At 38.2% G+C, this 24,402-nt stretch overlaps 1 protein-coding gene across 1 annotated transcript in view; it reads left to right on the top strand.

Moving 5' to 3' along the window:
* The window catches only part of LOC122790048 (gamma-aminobutyric acid receptor subunit gamma-4-like), a 3,058,882-nt gene that overhangs the window by 2,044,293 nt on the left and 990,187 nt on the right, over positions 1-24,402 (top strand). The gene's annotated exons all lie outside the window — the stretch shown is intronic.

Genomic DNA, 24,402 nt, shown 5'->3' with positions numbered 1-24,402 from the left:
AAACACATTAGGATAGAGGCTTAATAACTTTAACTTACATGAACTTATAAACAAACTAGCTATTACACTCATAGATGTTCACTCTCTGGCTGCACTGTCAAAATGGCACTGAAGCTAGGATTTGCTTGCTATTTATATGCACGTGCTGTTCTTGAAATGATTTTTAAAGGTACAACACACACACTATTCTATATCCTCCCTCTTTGAGAAATGAGTCATGCAATATTGACAACATTAACTGACATGCAATTGATACAAATAATTCTTTGTCATGAAATTCTACAGAACTAAATACATATAAGCAATGATGTCCACATTGCTGTGCATTTCAGTGTTGCTGTGCATTTCACACTAGGTCTGGAAAAATGAACAAATCATTTGACACAGAAATTAGAATTAGGTCTAGCAACTGGGACTGTCTCTGCTGAATGTTCAACCTTGGGGACATCAGGAACATCATTAGGAATGGAAGTAGAAGTTAAGAGACATTCTGCAACAGTAACATCGCCTGGATTGCTCTGAGATCTAGAATCTGTATCACAGGAACAATGCTGCAATTTTAATTCTGATACTGGAAGAAGATGTCTGCAATATCTCCAGTACTCCACACCCTCAGATCCTATAAAGTAGGATCTCAGCTCAGCACATATACCTGTTACTTGACCAATCCAGCCGAAACCTTTCGCTGTTTGTATCCTCACTGTCTCTCCTCCTTTCACTGGATGAAGAAATCTGCTCGATTTATCATAACTGGACTTCTGGAAAGAATGCATTCTGAATAGGTGGACTGTGATTATTCTGTTATTCTTTGCTTTAGGCATCAACAAACTGGAATTGATAGGCAATGTTATTCAGGTTTGCCTAGATAGAAGTTTCTGAGCAGACAAGCCGAGTTCATTGTCACAGGCTGTGTTTCTGAGATTGAGTAAATTCAAAAAAGACATCAGTATTGTCACACTTTGACTTCTCTAGTAAATGCTTTGAACTCTGGACTGCATGTTCAGCTAGTCCACTTGACTGTGGGTACTCTGGACTACTAGTAACATGTACAAAATCCCACTCTTTTGCAAATTTCTGAAACGACTGACTCTTGAAATGAGTACCATTGTCAGAAATAACTTTGTGTGGACTACCATGAACTGAGAAATGACATTTCAACTTGGTGATAACAGCAGTGGACGTTAAGTTAGGTAGTAAATCGGTCTCAAACCAGTTAAAATAAGAGTATACCGACACTAAGTAATGCTGATTGTTCCACTCAAATATATCAGTGGCTACTGTTTACCAAGGTAGTTCAGGAACTTGACGTATTTGAAGTGATTTGTTTTGCAAATGTATCTTAGTACTATTGCATACTGAACAAGAAGAAAGTACTTTATCAAAGTCTTTTACCAGAGAAGGCCAAAATTCAAGTCCTCTCACCTTTCTTTTGGTAGATTCAGAACCTGGGTAACCATGATGCAAAATCTGGATATATTCATGTTGTAAGGAAGCAGTAACAACAATTTTAGGACCTTTGAAAATAATGCTGTCTTCCATCAACCTTTCATCTCTGTAAGGAAAATAAGTTTGCACTTCAGGTGGTACACTAGGTTGCTTTGGCAGCTATCCAGAATTAATGTAGTGGTTGAGCTTTTGCAAAATTGGATCAGTCTTTGTATGATCTCTCAGCTCAACAAGTCTCATGGTAGAAAAATAACACACTTTCATGATGTCAAAGTCAAAATTCTCTGCATTAAGCTGTTCCTTTGTATTTCTGGGAGATCTAGCTAAGTTATCAGTCACATAAAGAAGTTTGCCTTTTGTATAGACCATTTTGAAGTTGTACTTTTGCAATTTGAACATCATTCTTTCTAATCTCGCTGGAGCTGAATGCATAGGCTTCTTTAAAATATTGACTAGAGGCTGGTGATCAGTTTCAATCTAAATAGCTTGACCATAAATATAATCGTGAAGTTTTGAAAATAGAAATCCTATTGCCAAAAGTTATTTCTGAATTCGAGCATGTTGCATTTCAGTTTGGAGAGTTCCAGATGCATAGTCAACTGGTATGCCTTCTTGAAGAACAACTTCACCAAGACCAAATTTTGAAGTGTCACAGGAAAGAGTTACTGGTTTACTGACATCATAGTATCATAATGTAGGTGGGGTGGCAATTTTCCGCTTAAGGTCTTCAAATGATCTCTGGCCATGTAACATTTTTTTGCTTCATCTCAAAGGCGCTGTCAACTCACTGAAGTCTAGTATAAACTTGCCTAAATAGTTGACCATACCAAGAAAACACTGTAGAGCTTGACCATTATCTGGTACTGGCATCTGAAGAATGGCTGCTGGCTTCGACGGGGCTGGTCACAAGCCAGTGCTGGTAAATGACCTACATATGTAACTTCTGGTAGTCTAAATTTGCACTTCAAAGGACTGATCATTATGTTCACTTCATATGCTCTGTTTAAAACTCTCCTAAGGTTTCTGTCATGCTCTGCTTCACCATCGCCATCAACCAGTAAATCATCTACTATTGTGGCACAAGGATAACTTGAAAGATTTTGCTCCATTGCATTATGAAAGTCTTCACTTGCAGAATTTATTTGAAATGGCATACTGAGGAATCTATATCTGCTAAATGGGGTACTGAAAATAGTCAGTAGTAAAGATTTGTAGTCAAGCATCACTTGCCAAAATTAACTTTTTGCATCCAAGACAGAAAAAACAGTGGCATTTGGTATCTGGACTGCAACTTCCTCAACTGTGTGCAAAGGATGATGAGGTCTCCTTAATGCTTTGTTCAAATCCCTTGGATCAATGCATATTCTAATTTCATCTGAGCCTTTTTTGTGGACTGCTACCATGGATGACACCCATTCAGTTGGTTCTATAACTGGACAACTTAAACTTTGCTGCACCATTTTATCCAACTGTGCTTTGACTTTATTCTGCATAGCTATCAGAATTTTTCTTGCTGTTCTGACCACTGGACTGACCTCTGGGTCTAGCTTCATAGAATACACAAATGAAAGTTTGCCTAACTTGTCATTGAAAATATTAGCTTCAGTAAAATTGGAACTAGGATATGTATTTATATGATGAACTTCTTTGGTAAAAGAAAGCAGACTCATTCTCATACTATCTCTGAGACCCAATAATGACTGCACAGGAGTTTGGACTACATAAAACAGTAAGATGTAGCAGTTCCTAGCCAAATAACATGAGAGCACTACTGAGCCTTCGGTTTGATTCTCTTCCCATCCATAACAACAGGTTTTGCCACATTAAGTTGCTCATCAGCTCTCACCTTAGCAAACGTGTCTGCTGACATAACATTACACTTTGAACCAGTGTCTACTTTGAGCTCGGTGGATTTACCATTGATCTGGACAGTACAAAACACTTCATTTTTTGACAATAAATTCACTGCATCAGCCTTCTCACCAATTACTGATATACCATCTATGTAGAAAGCAGAGTTGCAGCCCTCTAGATGATCAACTTGCTTTTTGAAGTGACCTTTCTTTATAACTGTCTGAGGTTTACTTGACTTGGTAAACTTTTGAAAATGGTTCCATTTTTTACACTTGTGGCATTGATGATCAAATGCTAAGAATTTTTCTGTTTTAAACTCATGATTGGCACCACAATCATGACATTTAACAATAAAGCTTGATTTGGGTTTTGCTGACTCACCCTTGTCCTGCACTAAGCATGCACTAAGCAAGGGTTTTACCTGGGGAGCCTGCAGAGGTAGCAAGTGCCATGTGCTTAAGCCTGCTTCTACTAGGGTCTATATCATAATGTCGAATGCTGACCAGTTTGAAGCACTAAACTTCGAACTTGAAAGCTCGAAGTGTAAAAACATCGAAACGTATAATGGAAATCGCCATAGAGTACAGGAAGGGAAGATTTCCCTTTACAGCACTGTAGTGCGAGCTCAGAGTTGGTATATTTAAGTAGTGGGGGGTGTGGGGTGTGCAGGGTTGCAAGCACCCCTGCATAGAGCGTTTTTTTTTTGTTTGTTTGTTTTGGGTTTTCAGTGTTTTTTTACATTCGACATTTTTAGACTTCAAACTTTCAAGTTGAAAGTTTGAAGCTTTGAAGTTGTAAGCATTCAACAATCTGATATGGACCCTTCTACTAGCCATGTGTTGCATGCTGTCTACATTTGCTCTGGTGCCTGCTGAAACCATGCTGTTATTACTTGCAAGCATACTTGTGTGCCTTTCTGTGACTTCATTGATTTGACAAATCTCAATAGCTTTGGTCAGCATTAAATCACTGTCATGAAGCAAAATATTTCTCACTGCAGCACTATTAATGCCACACACAAGCCTGTCCTTTATTAACTCATCTTTTAAATCACCAAACCTACAAATTTTTAATTTATTTCTCAGGTTAGTAATATAAGCTGCAAAATGTTCCCCTTGCTGAAATGCCTGTCTATTGTAACATTTGTTTGGGAGTTACAAATTTCCCTTGATTTGATTTTCAAACACTTGGGTTCTTCCCTTGATTCAGCCTGTGCAACACTATGACTTTTTTCAACTTCTCCCTCATATACTGCTGGTGCATACACAAATGAACAGTGTCTTTCAGTGGCCTCTGACCCAGCTAGGTTTAGCAAAATTAATGCCTTGGTGCATGCATCTTTGTCAGAATAACCTGCTTGTATAAAAATATCATACTCTTGCTCAGATATTCTCCAATTCTCTGCAGTATTCTGATCAAATACAAGTGGTCCTGGTTTTCGAAATGCCTCTGCCATATTAACACATACCAATGAAGGCTTTTGTAAGTATGCACGAACACACACACACACACACACACACACACACACACACACACACACACACACACACACACACACACACACACACACACAAAACACACACATGCCAGAAATATATGCCAGTATTTGTAAATATGCCTAATAGCACAACAAGCTTCTGAATAATTGAACTTTGCAAAGTAAGTCTCCTGGGCACAAGAACACTCTTGAAATTCTTGTACTGTAAGAAATTCCCTCTTATCAGTGTAAGAAACATTTCAAAATAACTGCACTATGTGAAAAATCTCAGAGTAAAAACATTTTGAAGTAATTGTGCCTTGCAAATAAACAGTACACAGCACACTAAAGCTTTCCCAAAATAGCTGTACTTTGCTAAATAACTTTGTACAGTGCAAGAAACACTCTGTAATGGTGGCACTCTGCTAATAGACACACCCCCAGCATAAGAACCTTTTCGAAATGGCTGTATTTTGACTTATTTAATCTTTTTTAATGTTGTGTGCTTGTTTTACTTTGAACATGCCTGTTTTACTTTAAATATTCTCGTTTTGCAATTCTGAGGTAATTCAAAACCCTTTATGTGTTTTTCTGATAATCATTTTATCAAATATCTTAATTTTAAACACCTCATTTAATTAATAAACTTTTCCGTGCCTCTCACTTGTTTAATAATGTTTTTTGTCTCCTTGTAATGCTCCATTTTATCTTTTTAATAAATAAATCATTTGTGCAAGTTTTCATTACCTGTAGTTAATTTCTGTCCCTTATTTGTACTCAGTTCTCTTAGACTACCTACAGTGTTAACTCTGCACCTCGTAGATCTTGAAAGCAGTCTCTGGAATCCCAGTTCTGACACCATGTTGCTTGTCCAGTCAGGATAAAACTGACGAGCATTCATGAGTTCTGTTCAAGCAGCTTTATTATGTACAACCACATCTGGATTGATATTTAATAACTTTAATTTAGATAAACTTATAAACTAGCTATTACACTCATACATGCTCAAGCTCTGGCTGTACTCTCAAAATGGCACTGAAGCTAACACGTGCTTGCTATTTGTATGTACATGCTGTCCTTGAAATGCTTTTTAAAGGTACAATGCACGGTTGGATAGGGACATGAAGCACTGGTTAGACAGAGAGGGTGCTGGAGGTCTTGGTTTGGTCACTCAGCTGAGAACTCAACTCTATAGATTTTCCAATGGGGAGTCTTACTGGGGATCTGGAGAAAGGGTGAGAAACCAGCCCGGGTATGACTGTGGTCTCTGAGTGCCATTATGGGAAATTGCACTTGATGCAGAGAGCTGCATCTGGAAATAGTGTGTGTGTGTGTGTGTGTGTGTGTGTGTGTGTGTGTGTGTGTGTGTGTGTGTGTGTGTGTGTGTGTGTGTGTGTGTGTGTGTGTACCTGTGTACCTGTTTAACTTCTCAGTGAATGTCCCCCACCAGTACCAGTGAGGACTAAGGCTCCATGATTACTGTTCCAGTGATGTGTCATCACATATTTATTGGTGGTAGTGGTGGGATCACATCACATATTGGGATTCAATGTGGATATTGAACTCCTGTAGCCTGTAAACAGTGGTCACTAAAGAAGGCATTTGTACTCGCAAGCAGCCACACAGTAGATGTTCAGAGTTTCATATTGCAATAGTTTTATTTATGTTTTGTTAGCTTAGTTAGTCAGGGAGAGCAGGCAAGGATGTCAGCAGAGGATTATTACAAGCTGATAAGGAGCCAGTTAGCTTAGATGTTCCATGTCAAAGTACTGGTGCATGCAAACCTAATTAAAGTGGAAATGATTGCAGCATTAGTCACAACTGAATCACAGACCAGCAACTCGGAAGACAGCCAGACTGGCCTTGGGGATGTACAGTTCTTGGAAAATGGACAGTTGAACTTTTCCTCAGAAAATGTAAAATTCCATCTGGAGTTAATGTGACTTGAACTGGAGGTGAAATGTTTGGAACTAGAATCAGCAGAGAGACTGCAGCATTTGGAGACTGAAGAAAAGAAGAAACAGATGGAATTAGAATCAGCAGGGAGACTGAGACATCCGGAAGCTGAAGAAAATGAGAGGCAGAGGCAATATGAAAAGGAAATGCTGACTCTTCACCAGGGTCATGGAGGTAATGGGGAAGGGAGTAACCAAACCGTAGAAGAAATAAAAGTCAGTTAATTTCTTCCACAGTTTCCAGAGTGTGATAATTTTGATAGTTTTATTCATATGTTTGAAAGGGTATGCAAATATTATAATGTTGACCAAGGACTCTTAGTATGGTTCCTGACCCCCTTACTCCATGGTAAAGCTGTAGCTGCTGTTTCTAATTTGTGTGATACTGATTGCTTAAATTATAATTCAGTTAAAAATTGTTTATTAGAATGTTTCAAGTTAACACATGAAGCTTATAGAAAAAAGTTTCATGAGCTTAGATGCAAGACAAATGAAAGTATGTGTGATTATATTGCTGAGTTAAGCACTTATTTTCATAGGTGGGTGAGTGGGTGTCAGGCCACAACTTTTGAAAAGCTGGAGGACCTTTTAATGAGGGAACAAGTCCTTAGCACTTTGCCTGAGGACATGAGAATCTGGTTGGCAGATAGGGAATGCAGTAATGCAGATGAGTTGGGGAAAAAGGAGACCTATACCTAGCAGGCAGGGCATCACTGCACAAGAAAGGGATACCCAGTGTTGCACATGGGTATAAGGGAACCCATGGTGGGCAACTTAAACCACCCCAACAGAGTCCACCAATAACAGAGGAAGCCACTAGTTCAGGTAAACAGCCATGATTAAGGGTTAAATGTTTTAAATGTAACTAGTGGGGTCATGTAGCATATAGATGTCCATGGAGGCAAGGTGGGAAACAAAAGGTAGGGGACCCAGCAAGTGGAAATGTCAGAATGCCGGTGGTAAGTTATTTGGAGGAAACAAGGGTACCAAACTACCGCAAGAGATTGTATACTATCTTAGTAGATGGAAAACAGGTCACTGCTAAGAGAAACACAGTCTCTGACCTAACCATTTTGAACCCATTTTGGTTAAAGAGGAGATCTGCTTGCCTGTACAGTCTACTCCAGTCAGAGCTTTAGAGGGGACCCCATTCCAAATACCTTTGGCTAGGGTTCACCTTGACTGGCAGGGTGAAAAAGGAAGCAAGCAAGTAGATGTGTTTGAAGATATCCCAGAAGATGTCCTGATAGGGAATGATTTTTGATAATGCAGTACTTTGTGCACATGCAGTCAGGCTTGGAAACAAACATGGATCTGGTACCTGGGAGAGACCCAGACAGACCACCCACTTGAAGCTTGGAATTGTGATGTGGTTACTTCAGACAGGGAGCAACCTTTTAGCAGTGAGACTGAAGGTAAGCCACAGCTGCTGGTGGGTACTAATGTTTCCTTGGACAGACTGATTGCAGTGGCAAAAGGGTTGTACCCAGGCTGACAGGCACCACTGTTAGAAGAGTCCAGACTTCCTGTGGAAGAGAGTGTTGAGATAGGTTCAACTCCTCAGACCCTACATTACAACGATTGAGGGAGGCAGCTATGGAGGTGCCTGATTCTCAAGGAAAAGGGGAATCTGTATACTGGGACTAAATATCACAGTATAGAGAGTAGACCCCCGATGGGAGGGCTAGAAGGTGAGGTAATACAGCATTTGGTAGTGCCCAGAGCCTACTGTCTGTCACTTCTAGCCATAGTCAGTGATATTCCCTGTGCAGGTCATATGGGCATAAAGTGTACCAAGAGACATATGCAGAACTATTATTGGCCTGGGATTTCCATAGATTAACAGGGCACCACAGGACCTGCAAGCAGTGCCAAAAATTAGGCAAGGCAGGAGACAAGGTCAAAGTTCCTTTGATACCTTTGCCTGTGACTGAAGAGCCATTTCAGAGGGTAGCTATGGATATTGTGGGCCCTCTGAGTACCCCAAGTTCTACAGGAAAGAAGTATATCCTAGTGGTAGTAGATTATGCTACCAGATACCCCGAAGTGGTGGCTCTGTCCTCCATAGAGGCAGAAAAAAATGTCAAATGCTTTGTTAGAGATTTTCAGCAGGGTAGGTTTCCCAAAAGAAATACAGACTGGCAGAGGTGCCAATTTCATGTCAGACCTGCTGGCTTGTTTGTGGAAGCACTTTGGGGTGAAGCATCTAAAGACCACCCCCTATGGTCTTCTGTAGTGGTTAAACACTACAATAAAAGCATGCTATGGGCATTTGCAGACCAGTTTAAGAGGGAGTGGGACAAATATTTGCCCCATCTTTTATTTGCATATAGAGAAGTACCTTGGGAATCCACAGGTTTCTCACCTTTTGAGTTACTGTATGGGCATAGGGTGAGGGGACCTCTAGATTTTGATTCACAATGAGTGGGAGGTGAGTGAATTCTACAAGGAGTCTGTTGTGGCACATGTCCTAAACCTGTGCCATGTTAACCTGATGAAACCTTACTATTATAGGGAGGCCCTGGTGCTAAGTTGGAGGCAGGGGATCTGTGGCTACAGGAGCCAGCCAGCAAACCCCCAAGTTACTATGGTAGAGCTTAGGGTTGCAGGCATATAATGTTACAGTACAACACTGTACTGGAGGCTGCAATGCAAAGGCAGCTGGGATCTCAAGACAGGGAATGAGGTAATGTATTCCCAGATAGTCTCATCCTTCTCAAGCAGTGTTTTTCAAGTGGAACTTGGAAAAATTAGCTTGAGTATTTGGGGGGAGGAAAGTGTCATGAAAGAGGGTACTGCCAGAACAGCTAGCTGAAATTTTGTGAATGATTATCCATCATTTGTAAATATCAAACTAATTTATACAAGATGTTGGTGTTACGAATGTATTAGAACTGTATGTCATATAAGATGTTTGAGTTACAAATGTATTGGAACTGCATGTCAGGTGTATATCAAACTGCTTGGTGCAGATGTTTGGGTTGAAATGGTATTTGTAAAGTGCTTTTCTTAAAACGTATCTACAGTGTGTTCTACTTGAAAGAACAGAAATGTACATGCACTATTGTAACTATTTAAATGTATATGTTTTAACAGAGGAATCTAGATGGTTAACGTCAGTCCAACAAAAATTTGATAAATATCTGAAATTAATTCACTTTATAGCCTAGGACATAAAGAAAATATCTTACATCCTGAGTCACAAAGTCTGTACTAGGAAGCTTTCTGCATTGTCTTAGGGTAAACGAATTGCTACTCTGAAATCGTGAAGGAATCAAATTGTTTTATGACTTCCAGCACCTACCAAGATCTGAGAAAAAGCCCTTGTATGTGTATTTTTAAAGGTAGATGCTAAATACTGCCATCTACCAGCAATGGGGCTTTACATGAGAACTAGAAGTCAGATGACCAGAAATGATGCCATTCTGCATGCTGTCCTAGCAATAATGTTTTTAGATATTATTTTGACAAGTCTCTTATTGAGACAGAGTATTGTGTATTCTGTCTTGCACCTAACAAGAAGAAGAACCATTCACTACATCTTCTGCCTTGCTCTGTTAATAAGTTATTAGTATACTCATTCTCTTAGATACAATCAGGAATATAGTAAAGCTTAGTTTAGATATTATTTTTCTTTATTTATTTGAGACTGTCCTTCAATATTGTTTTAAATATTTCCTGTGATTTTGAACTCTGATGTCACTGTGAATATATACTTAGTATTTTCTTGTTATTGTTTTATTTATTCTTAAATATATTTAAACCTTTCATTGTGGCTATTTGTAGATGTATTTAAGTTCTGAGAGTATTTACATATTTACTTGGTGTCACTGTGAATAACTCCTAATAGTTTCGCTCTTAGTCAGCTATAGCAGAAGGGGCATAGCTAATAAACCTGTGCCAGCCTTTCCCAGGTGTGTGTGTGTGTGTGTGTGTGTGTGTGTGTGTGTGTGTGTGTGTGTGTGTGTGTGTGTGAATCAAACCTCAAAGAGTGTGTATGTCAGCTACTTGGGCAGGGACACAAAGCACTGGATGGATAGAGAGGGTGCTGAAGGTCTTTGCTTGGTCACTCAGCTGAGATCCCAACTGTATTGCTGTGCTAGTGGGAAGTCTTATTGGGAGAAAGGGTGAGAAACCAGCTCCAGACTGACTGTGGTTTCTATGTACTCTTAAAGGAAAATTGCACTTGATGCAGAGAGCTGCATCTGGAAATATTGTGTGTTTACCTGTTTGACGCCTTAGTGAATGTACCTCACTGGTTCCAGTGGTGAGGATTGAATCTCCTTGAATGCTAGTCCAGTGGTGGGTCATCGCAACCTGACGCATGTTTGTTTGGCTTTATGCACTGATAATATTGATTTTTGCAGTGTGAGTTTCAAACTTGTGCAAAAGGAACAAAACATTTGCTTCCACGCTAGTGATTTTTCATCTTTGCCACAGAAGTAGTGCTTTTCAGACATTGTCATGAATTATTTGTAAATACAGATGACAGATTGCGGTGTTAACCATGTATGCATGTGACCTGATAAGGTCCATATATATATATATATATATATATATATATATATATATATATATATATATATATATATATATATATATATATATATATATATGGTTCCCTATCAGAAGCCTGAAACAATATAAGCCTAAAAATCAAAATCCTGAAACCAAAAGCCTGAAAATTCAAAATCCCGAAAACCCAAAATCCTGAAACACAAAATCCTGAAAACACAAAATGGACATACTGTTGTCATTGTGGCTTTGCTATTGTTAGCCCTGTGGTGTTAGGTCATGCGTTGGGTTCAGGTAAGTGTGCGGTTGGTTTTATGTTAGGGTTAGGGGCAGTTTAAGTGAGTTAGGGTTAGGGCGCAGGTTAGGCATGTATGCAATAGTGACAAATATTGGGGTTGGGGGTGGTTTAAGTGAGTTAGGGTTAGGGCGCGGGTCAGGTGAGTGTGCGATAGTGACGGACCTTAGGGTTAGGGTTGGGGTCAGGGTCAGTTGGTAGATATTAGTGTCTTTATAGTGACATATTAGCATTATTTGTGTTTTCAGGATTTTGAGTTTCAGGATTTTGGGTTTTCGGGATTTTGAATTTTCAGGCTTTTGGTTTCAGGATTTTGATTTTCAGGCTTATAGTGTTTCAGGCTTCTGATAGGGAACTATATATATATATATATATATATATATATATATATATATATATACACATTCATTTATGTATATGTCTTATTTAAGTGTGAAGGCTATCCAAGTCCATGTAGCAGAATTATACTTACAGAAACATAGTAGACAGTATACCCCCAGTCATGTATCTGAATCTTCAAAACACAGTAAGGGTTACTTATCCCTAATACATAAAATTTATATCAGCTCCACTATTTATAATTATGCATAAATTGTTATAAGTGATATTTAATGTAATGTGAAATGGAACAACATTAAAATGTCTAGAATTTCATGTATTAGAACCCAGGACCATGTGCATGGCAGCCCTGCACTTATACCTATTGTCACAGGAAATAGCTCTTGGATATTTTCCTGTGCATTACTATATACTGAACTGTTAGAACACTAAAAATATTGCCCTCAATATATTAGAATCCAGGACCATCTGCATTGTAGTTCTACACTATAGGTCTACACTTACACTTGCTGCCACAGGAATAATTAATTAAAAGTTGGATATTTCCCTATTCATTATTAACTTTGGTGTGTTAACCTCCTTGCAACACAGCTTGCAGTGCCCAGCACACAGTTGATACAATGCATCTGTTTTGGCATTGCTGATTGCCAGTTTCCTCTTTGAAGGTATTTGATGGCTGCAGGTGTAGAGATAGCTTGCTATTCATTGTGCAACATTGCTTAATGGTGTTGTGGATGGAAAGCAAAAACTGCAACAATGTATCCTTTTGACATTTAGAACATCTACGTCCTGTCTGCAGGTGTTCTGTCTGCTTCATGTGAGGGACAATAGTCCAGGTTTGCACACTGCTTAGCATCATGCAAATGAGATAAGCAAAGCTAAGCATGACATTTATTGTGTTTCACTGTTTTATCTGTTTACACTAAGCTGTGCATCAGGCAAATACTGGCATTAGAAAAAAGGAAAATTAGGAGAAAGGAAGAAAAGAAATCGATTAAATAAACAATACTACATTTATGTTGGTACATATAACATATTTTTTACACAGGTCTGGATTTGACCTATTACTGCAATGAACCTTCAAAACACAGGGTGTTTTATCCCTCTTTACCACAAAAACACTTTTGCAGCAGAGAGTAAAAATCATTGTGCATACAAGTGACTGCAACATCATCCACAGTATTAACAAAAAACAAGATAATTGTTAGTACATGTATTAATTTTAGATGTAGTGTAGTGAGTGATCACACTACATTTTATGATTATTGCTTGTAGAAATGCAGTTCTGTCTTATCTCCCTAAGTTTGTTGTTCATTCTTCTCTTATGAAACCAGTAATCTGAGACATACAGTCTGTAAGGCATTCTGTATCATTGTCTTTAATCTGTTGTGAGGATATTAAATGGCAGTAATATACAGTTGTCAAGAAATGAGGGAGGTTGGCTGTTAACTGAACAGAAACTGTGAAATGTGTGCTGTTTACTTTAATTTAAAACATTGATACAATTACATCTACACTTTGTAAGTGTAATCTGGCTGGCACACCCTCTGGGGTAAAGGAGTCTGAATTACTGTTGTGTTTCCCTTTTCCCTACCAGTATTCATTCATAGTTGAAATCCTTTAGCAGCAAACACTGAGTGGGTGTCTATACTATGTTTATATCTGCTACATGGAGCCATGTATTTGGTATTCAAAATTCAAATGAGTTCACACCTCATTTGCATCTTCACTGTGCTCATAGCCCTGAATCTACACTATAAACAGAGAACCATGTAGCTAGGGAACCTGAAGGTGAAGAGACTTGTTTATGTAGATAACACAAAAGAATATATTACTTTGTGATTTATTTACACACAAGACTGCTGATCTTGATAAGGTATGATTGTATTTTTTCAGTTATATACTGGATATGCTTATACTTCACTAAGAAAAATATTTTCAAATGCTACCTTTATCTGTGTGCACTTCTTATAAGTTTACTGATGGTATAGGTATTTTTGTCAGGGCATTTTACTTTCTCAGATGCACAGCCTTACTAACTGTAATCAAAAGCATTAATGTTGCAACTGTTTTTTCTCTCCGTACACTCTTCTATTGCTATTTCAGTGAATTATAAATGCCTTATATTGTCAATGACACAGGGGTGTTGGCCTTTTAGCATAGCCCATAAACACCCCTAGGGAAGTGTTGGTTACTGGTAGACATGACTGACAATTGCATAAAATTGAATGTTCTGTGGTAAATGTGTACACATGTTTTAGGTCTGTTTGATAGCACTGTTAGCAGTTCACTGACAGTTTGTTAGCAAAATGTGTCATTTGCCTGTTGTTTTGGGGGGAGCCAAGTTCCATTTCTGTGGTGGCACAAACAAAATTGTTTGTACAGATGTTTGCCTTGCTGTTTTTTACTATGCTTGTTTTGGATCTAACCTTGCTTTGTTTGTGATTGTAATATGTTACAACCACATAAATCTTTTTTTTTATTTTATTTTTATTGTTTCACCAGTGGGTAACATTGAAACACTACCTTTCATGTGTTATATCTAAGCAGGACTTTTACTTATGTGATCCTTATGTTTGTTATCATACGTTTGTGTTTTATGTCACCTAGGACTATGGCATCCATGCATCCCAATAATTGCAACCCCCCCCCCTTCAGTGACACTGAGAATGAAGTGACTGTCAGAGTATTTAGGTGACATGATACCTTTCTGTTTGAGACAGGACATGGGGATATGTCTGTCAGAATGCAAATAGCTGGCCAGAACAGGGCATATGATCAGGTGTGCCATAGGGCCACTGACACAATTTCATGTGTCCAGAGGAGAGCAGCCGCAGTGGTCCATTAATCGATGGCTACCAGAGGGTGGGGTACTACAGAGCCACCACTGACACCAAACAAAGTGGTCCTGTTCACTATCAGGGATCCAGAGAGCTCAGTGGAAAGTGCACAACAGCCTGTGATTGACGTTGGTCCGGCTGTTTCAGGGAGGACAAGTATGTCTCAGGAGGAGATTCCAGGTATGCTTACCTATCTCAGTTGTTAAGTACGTCTTGAATAGTAAAATATTGACATCAAATACTTAAGTTCTGCTTAACATATTTTTTTGGGGGGATAGTTTAGATTGAAGCTGTTAGCAACACATTCTGGTCGATTACATATGGGCTTAAGGTGGATGTGCCATCCAAGTTTTTGTTAAAAGTATTGTTAATGGACATATAAAATTCAAAAAGTTTTAACCCCCTGTGTTACTGTTAATTGTGATGATGGTGTCCTTTCTTTTTGCTTAACTTCTTCCAGAACCATCCTCCATAGGGACCCTAGAATCATCTGCACATGGTACGTCAAATACTTTTATGTCAGTAATTAATAGGTGCTTCAATAAAGTATTAGTTTAAGGGTGTGCACACATATGCAACTGCTTATTGTACATTTTTTAATTTTTTATATTTTTCCCCTAACAGATTTGTTCATTTTTCAATTGATTTGTACAGGTCATAGGTCACATTAGAGGTGGGAAAAGTTTTGAGGTGATTTATAGAGGACTCATTTTTTTATATCACAGAAACCTGGTATTTTAACAGGGGTGTGTACACTTTTTATATCCACTGTATATGTGTAGGATGAAGGTTTTAGCTCCTTACTTAGTGAGTGAGTGTGCTATGCATTGCCTCTTAGCCAATGCGAGGGCATATTGAACATGTTTACATCTGCCTATACACATAGCAGCTGCTGGATCCCTCTCTGACTCTTCACCTGCATGCGGCTGTGATGACCTGGCTATTGGTGGTGGGATGTATGCCCCTTCCCCTTGTTGATCCTGCTGAACCTGTTCACCCAGGATGATGTTGAGAAGCATTGCACAGATGGTGAAGATTTCAGTTCATGTACATGTATTGTACTGCAGGGTTCCCCCATATGTATCTAGGCATGAGAACCACAACTTCAGCAGCCTAAACACACCACACTGTGATATTTCTGGTTTGAGCATATGTATCATTATGGCAGTTAATGGAGTGAAAGCCCTTTCTATTTATATAGAGCCTACCCTGTTCTTTGGGTGGTGCCTTGATTTCTATATGTGTATAATCTATGGCACCCAGTACCTCAAGTTAATGTGCTACAGCTTAGAAGTCCTGCATATCTGTGGCCTGTCCTCAGAAGTATGGGGAAAATATATGTGGTCACTGGCATGTTGCAGCATCTCATTCAGGAACAGATGGAGGATCCTGGATGCCAATGCCATGACAACCCCAGCATGTCCCTTGTTGGTCACTAAAAAGTTAACTAAAATTCTAAGTGGTACATATAACTTGATCTCCACTGGTATTGGTTCCCTTCAATTTGCTCTGGGTCTGAGTTGAGGATGACAGAGGTTGCAGAGTTCCTGTAGTGGGTCTCTGTCCACTATGTAGCACTCTACAATTTCCACCTCATGCAGATTGTGATAAGTTAAAAGGGGTCTCAAAACTCTTCGCCTTATTGGTCATGGTTTATTAACAGCAGCTGCAGCATAGTCTTCAGCCTGTTGCACATAGACATGAATTATAGCAACTGCAGCCCCTAACATTCTTTCTGTGTAGACTCCTTTTCATGGCTGTATTCCAATAGGTTTTGGAATTTGCACTGAGTCTACATAGTTACTTTATAGCTTGTTGAGTAGTTCCTCCATCTTGGATTTGTTGATTAGCATACAATGTATCTGCTTATGCTACAATTAGCATACCATGGTGTTTACAGTTGTTGTGCCATTCTACACACCTTTTAGAGCCTTTACTGAATAAAAAACAGTGTGCTACCACATGCACACAGTCTTAGCGGACCATGTAGGGTTTATTACATCTACCCATAAGTCTTTTCAGCATCAAAGTATGTTGCTTTACTGACTGAGTTAAATCTCTCTTCACACAATTATTGGTTTCTTTTACCTCTAGCTGAACATTTTCAATTTTATTTCATTTTTCCCACAACCATTGAGTTTCTTTTTGCAATTATGGTACTATGCTGTGTTGGATTTCAGTAGCAAAGTCAGAGGCAGCATGCTGGTTCACTTTTAGCATGGAACTACTCACTTCCTGTACTATGTTATCAGAAACCTTCATTTCTGCTTTCAGTGTTTGTATTCATAATACATTTCACTTATGTCCTGAGATAAGCTGGTCTGGAGGCACAAAAGGATGAACCCTTGGTTTAATTACAATACCTGAATGGAGGGTGGTGATATAGGCTTCTTATGCATTATCCCTAAAGGTGGGCTGGGGATGTTGGAGGCTTGGATGCTTTGTCCAAAGAGGATGTGGGGTGGATAGGGATTTTCTGTAGTGGAGATGGCATAATATGCTATGATGTCCCCATTGCTTGGCTGATCCTTCGATGTTTGCATGGACTTTCAGGGGGAAAGTGGGTATGACATAAAATATCCCTCCCCACACAGTGTGGACACCTGAGACCCCTGAAGTGCCTTAATTTCCATGACCGACTGCATCAGCTTGTGGGGTAATTCTAGGGGTATTGAAGTAGCTGGTTAGATCAAGCTTGGATGCTGGGGTCTTTGGTAATAGTGCCATAAGGATGATACAGGCTTAAAAAAAAAAAACTTGTGTCTTGAGAACCGTTTACTGATTCTTTAACTAACACTGAAGTGGTACCTTGTTCTTTAATAGCAGACATCATACTGTTTAAAAAGTTTATCATATAAGAGAGTTTGCTCTAGTGTTTTACTACATTGTCCAGTCTGTACTGTAAGGAGATTTTTACACATTAGAGCTCTTTGTTCAATTCCTGCTTCACAGTTTTAGCATTAGAGATCTGAATTTTCATAATTTGCAGTGGTTCAGACTCTTAAGTATTATTAACACCTATAGTGTCTTGCAATTTCTAGTCTACACTGTTTCTTAATGCATCACTTTTCTTAGGCTCTTTTGCAACTCTTTGTTTTTTGTCTTGCTCATAATTATTTGCATTGTGCTGTTTTAATGCATCACTTAGCTTAGACATGTTATTAACATGCACCTATGCACTTGAAACACCACTTAGGTCATAATTTTAGGCTGTGCATTTTAACTTATTACCCCATTGTTTTAAGAAGTCTGTTAGGGTAACAAATGGTATGTTTACTTTCCTTTGCCTGCCCTTTGGTTGACTAAATTTAGTCATCTCCTTCACATAAGTCACTCAGAAACCCTGCAAATCTCTTCAAGTTTTATTTCATATCTACTTATAAAAACTGTCAGATTTAATTTACAGACCAGATTCTCTAGTGGCCATTGTAATTCCACATGCTTAGGCATTGCAGATGTGGCAGGTTTTTCTAGCTCTTCATTTCTCTGGGAGACATTAATCCTCTTTTGAGCCTCACCTGCTCCCAAAAACTTTGCTGTCTTCATTTTGCAAAGCAGTAAAACTATGATTTAGTACGCTATCTGTAATTTAAGACAATAGTTTGCATGCAGTTTGAATTTGTTTCAGTCTTTCTTATCATGCAATCACATTCTGTTTCTAAATGATTTTCATTTCCACAGTACTTTGAAAAAGTGTGTCTACTGCCTCATCCATAACCTAGTACTTTGTATAAATGTCCTAGTCTGGTGTTAGAAATGTGCAGTTCTTCTGCATAGGTTGCAAGCTGGCTTATTTGCACATTAATCTGAGGTGTTGTATCAGGGTATGGGCAAAGGGAAAGAGACAGTGAACTGATAAGTAGAAGGCAGGATCTGGGAGAGATTTTAGCTGAGTCAAGAGCAGAAGTTGCTATTAAAGAAGGGGATAATTAGTAGGGCATAAAAATATTGCATGGTTACTATGATGCCCATGCATTGGCCCAGAAATCAACAAGCCTCAATCCTCACCACTAACCCCAGTGAGGGGTGTCCACATTGGGAAAGATAACAAATACACACACAGTAAAGTACAATTTCCGTTAAGCACACATGGAGACCACAGTCAGTCTGGGGCTGGTTTCTCCCTTTCTCTCCAGATCCCTAATAAGACTTCCCACTGGCACAGCTATAGGGCCCAGATCTCAGCCTAGTGGGCAAGCTAAAACCTCCAGCACCCTCTCTGTCCAACCAGTGCTTTGTGTCCCTGCCCAAGTAGCTCACACACACACACTTTGAGACAAGAGTTATATACAACCACACAGACACTCCTGGGGAAGGCTGGCACAGGTTCTCCAGCTGTGCCCCTTTTACCCAGACTATACAGTAGAAATCACTGCCACCACCACTAATATTTATCAGCTACTAAAAAGGTCTTTAACAAAGGGTGTCCAATTATTACTGTGCAGTATTATTATCCAAAATGTAAGTGTGGCTGAACAGCAAAGCTTATTGGAGTGACTTGGACAGTATCACTATATACATGCAATGTACTCTAGAGCTTAAATTATCTCTACACAAAACAGCCACAGTTGAAAGGTTTAAAAATATTTAATAATAAATAATAAAAACATAAGACAGTACTTCTTACTACACAGTACTAGTCAAGAGTTCAGAGATCACAGAGAAATGCTCAAAATAATAGAATAGAACATTTCTGACATCAATACAGAAAAAAAACTAATCTAATCTTCCTATTTCCTCACTATATCTAAGAGAAAACACAGTTCTAAAATAAATATACATATAGAGCATAGGCAGAGTGCTGGTGATGTTGGATGTTCTCAAGACAAATGCAAAATGTTCTGAGGCTCTCTGTCCTTAAATTGATAACACAGTACCACTGACTCATTTCAGATTACATCATTATTTTCTGTTTTCCGGGCTAACAAAAGCTCAGAGTGTAACAGCCCTTTTGATCTTACAGCTGGTTAGGAAGCCAGAGCAAAAATTACATTATACATTCAAATTCTAGCAATTACCTCTAGTCTCAAAACAAAAGCAAGAATTCCTTTATCCAGACATCTCGGCTCCAGATTTTGTGATCAAACAATTGCACAATGCTTGACTTATCAGCTTTCCTACAGCAGAGTGCACTGTTGTTACATTTTTGCAGTTCCACATTTAACACCATTTTCTTCCATTCAAGAGAACAAGCCTGTGGCTTATATTAATATTTACAAATGACAGAATTATCTACAAAATTCTTTCTGGCTAGGCTGGCAGCCTTCACTTATCTTCACAGTTACAATTTGAATAAATCAAGGGATTTTAGAAAGGAATGGGATGTGCAAATGAAAAAATGACATGAGGATATTTGTACAACTCCCAAGTATGTAACAAAGTCCATAAGATTTGGAATTTTTGCTTGGAAGTGTTGATCAGGTATTTTTATACCTAAGCAAAGTTGAAAGACTTTCTTCTCTGGTAGGTAGCAAATACTGAAGATATGATAAGACAGACAGAGGTAATTATTAAAATTTTTTGTGGTGGAATGAAATAAGATTGTGGATTAAAAAAATCTCTGCAGAGTTCTTTGAGAAATGTTGGGGGAATCAAATGGTTGTAATTAAGGAAATTAATTGAATTGGGATATAGGATCTCAATTGCTTAGATGTAGTAAAGCCTTACAAAGCTTAATGCTATTGGCTGACAAAAGAGCAATTACTAGAAAATGGAAGTCAGAACTGTAATTGAAGTATTGAATATTGTAAAGGAGGTAAAGAACTTGGAGGCATTACTGTCAACTGTCCAGATTTCTCTAGAATGTCTAGATGTTTTACCTCATACATTTGGTATGTTCCACATAAAATTTATAGTTTCTGGCAAACCATAGAGGACTGAAGTTATTACATAATAGCAGGCTTTGGAGTTTCACTTCATGCCCTTCAGAAAATGCATACTGATGTAAAACCTGTTATGCTAACAACTTTCAAAGTTTGTAAATACAGTAATTAAAATCAGTCCCTGATTTTTTGGGCATTTGTCGCCCATTATTTTTGATGTTGTTCAGATTTCTTGCACTATGGGGTTGAGAGGCATGACTGGAAGTCAGATCTTTATAAAAAGTAAGGAACAAATTACAAAAAAATACATGGAATTTGTGTACATGCAAAATAATGTTAAGAAGGAGGTGTGATATTTAAGGGAAGGCAGGATTACAGCAATTTATGTAATGGAGTGAAAGAACATTACTAAAAAGAAAACATAAGCATATCACATAAAATAAAGGAAATGTTATTAGTTTTTTTCTTTTTTATTATATATGCAGCTATGTCACTTTTTAAAAATGTTATGTTTAATAAGGATGCTTTGAAAATGTATGTACACAAGGGGGAAAAGTTCCAGATTGTTTCATATAGCTTACATTTGGAGCAGTACCTTTAAATGTTTTAAAATGTCCCACAAGATGAAGTTATCTTATATGCAACTAAAACCTGTACTGCTGCTTTGAGGTTCAGCACAGTAAAACACTGTTTAAGCTTTGCAAAGTTACTAATTCTGTAGTTCAATTTATCATCCTCATTTTTATGCTGCAGCAGCATGCAAATGCTTAGTTTTCAGGCGCACAATGTATTAGCAAAGATTTACAGAAGCTAAAACAGTTCATTTAGCTCATTACACTGTTGCCATACTTAATGTATATTCATGTTTTAGAAGTCTGTTTAGCAATATACCCTGAAATCAAGCACCTTTTGTTTAGCAGGCATTTTACCACAATGAAAAATAGTTTTACTTTACCACATATTTCTCAGTGCTCACCTTATAGAGAAAGCTTCTCAGTGTTTCATATTAAAACTTACAAGCATTTTACTACCATGTAAGCTTCTCCGGTCACCCTTTGCTAGCAACTTCAGCCGCAAACAATGCTTACCACTTGCCTCTGTTGTGGGTCAGTAGCGGGAATCAGTTTTGCCTCCACTCTCCACCATTGTGTATTTTTATTGCATTCTGTAAATTGAGCAACATAGTTAGAAATCAGTTGTATTCCACTCACTTACCTTTACCATTACAATTCAGGCATTTTGATTCACAAGGAATAGTCATCTTAGTAGAAACAGCACTATATTTACTCTTCACAACTTAACAACTTAATTCTGTGCCATCTGCTTAGCAGCCAGTTCAAAGAAATGACAGAGTACACTTCCTCATACTTGTTAGTAGTCTTTTATACTTGGCAGCAGAATTACTCATTTAAAAGCAGTCTTGGGTACATCATAGTGACATTAGTTTATACTTCTAGACTAGGCTTTATAACTGACCTATGTTTCACTGGTATGTATTTTTATTTCAGTTTCAAAATATCTTATCAGTATATTTCACCAGCCAGACCAATGATAACTTCTTTTCAGGTCCATCTCAAACCCTTTCTCTGCTTCTGGTGCAACGTGATGATGCAGAACCCTTCTGTATTCCAGGCACACACAATCACACCCTCACTCTCCCTCTCTCTCTATCTATGCTTCTCTACCTAACTTGGCATCACACACACAGTGTGGCTGCTTCCCTTAGTCTTAGTACGTTCTATGCAGTTCTTCCCCAAATGCAATCAACAACATCTATCTTTTCAGCAGAGACTCCTACTCCTCACCATTTTCAATCCTGCATGTAAGAAGAAAGCTGAGTGGCTTGAATCTCCATTCACCTCCACCTGAGATTCCTTTTTGTCCACCACTCAAACCATCCTGCAAGACTTTGAGTGGACACTGTCTCTCAATAGGAAAGGGAAGAAGTACAGCTCTTGGCAGGATGTATAAGATAAAGACTGTGCATGGTTGAAGAAATGAGATATGTGCAGTTTACAGAAGAGGCAACATTAAAGTGGATGAGAAGAACCATGAGGTGGTGATCTAGGTAGTAGATACATAAACTGGAAGTAAACGCATGGAGGATAAGGTTGGAAATGTTTTAACAATTGAAGGAAGTACTGGATGCACATAATATTTATTTTGTTTTATTTTTAGTTATTTGTTGAATGGGAAATGTTGCTAAACACAACAGCCCTCTTTTATGGGAGACATGTGAGCACTCTCTTGGTAAGAGACTTGCTCAGTGTCACAGTGTAGGAAAATGGAAGTGTAATAGATCAAACCTTGAAACCTGGGCACAGTTAGCTCATTAACACTTTAGATCTTCAGCCCTTTGTGCTAACTGCTGGATAAGCCACAGCTTCCTTCTTCATTTACAGGCCTTCCAATTTAATCCAGGTGTTCCAGTTTAATCCAGGCCAACCTTTTCTCTTGTACCCAGGCATGATATATGTTCATAGGAGGTTACTAGACAAGCAGCCCTAGAGCCTTTACAAGCCTAGCCATGTTAGTCACTAGTATCTCCATTTGTTCTTTTTTGGGTGTGATTCTTGAGATGACAGAATTTGCATAGGGATGCCCAATGCCTATCTGAGGATACTCCTTTGCCAGTGTTGCCATTTTAAGAAGCATAGCATGTCTAAGTACTAGAGAAAGGATTGTCCTACATTAAACTGGAGGACCTGTAAAGGGGAGGGGGTACTGGACGGTGTAGAGGAATTAAGTATACCTCGATAGAAACTGATAGTGAGTACTGTGGGAGACATTGGTGGGGTGGAGGTTGTTTTTTTTTTTCTTTTTCATAAATGTCTTGAGTATGCTGATTTCATAATTACAAATTAGAAGAACACTGTGTTGAATAATATTGCATACCAAATTTATTGTTGGAGATGTTTTATATTAGAGGGGGGGAAAGATCTTAACTACATTTATAGAAATATATATGTTATATTGCTTAATAAATAAACTAAGTAATTAAAAATATATTTCAAAAATATACCAGTACATTTTAAAGATGCATGGCTCTGTTTCTGTATCACTCCAGGTTAATAAACGTCCATCTTGGCCTAAACAAATTATTCTACTATACAGCCCTCTCATGATAATATTTGTAATGTCCTACCCAAGTGTACAATGTTTCCAACTATTCTGTTGTACTGCCTGATAACTACTTTACTATAACATCATGTTTTTTTATGCTTTGGCATTTTGTGTTATCGTTTCATTCTTACACTTTTTTATGTTATTACATTGTACCTTATTTCTTAAATGTTTTGACTTTTATGGAGCTTTTCTCTCCAAGCCTCTGCTGAAAATGGGTAAATGCCAAGTCAAACTTTTCTGGTCAGTAGATGCAATCAATAAACCAATCAGACAAAATAGCAATATGAAATGAGAAATGCATGGCTGCTTTACTTGATTTGAAAAATGGAATGTTGAAGTAGTACATAGTAATTGAGTTGAAGTTATAATCTCTGTTAATTTTTAATGCTAGTCATATAATCATGGAACTGGCTTTAAAAAATTCTGAAAGTTTTATCATGCTTACTTCATGCTTAAGAAGATTAATTTATCTAGCATGTAGACTAATAATACAAAGGGAGTCTGCCAACAAATAGAGAAGACCAATTAAAAAGTATTAATTTCTCACATTACATGTAAGCTTGCAATAATACAGTTATGAAAATCTACAGTGATCTTTTTTTTAACTAAAGTGTTGTGTCATGGCCTAGTTGAAGGTTTTCAAGTAAAAAAATATATTGTTATTTATGGTAACCACGTGGTTATAACAATCTCAGTGTGAACTGGCTGCTGAAATTTCCTCCATTGCATAGTT

Source organism: Protopterus annectens, chromosome 15.part0, assembly GCF_019279795.1.
Source record: "Protopterus annectens isolate FY-2018-M chromosome 15.part0, PAN1.0, whole genome shotgun sequence".
Taxonomy (NCBI): Eukaryota; Metazoa; Chordata; order Ceratodontiformes; family Protopteridae; genus Protopterus; species Protopterus annectens.
The sequence above is the reverse complement of the archived record's forward strand: the minus strand, read 5'-3'. Positions and strand labels throughout refer to the sequence as shown.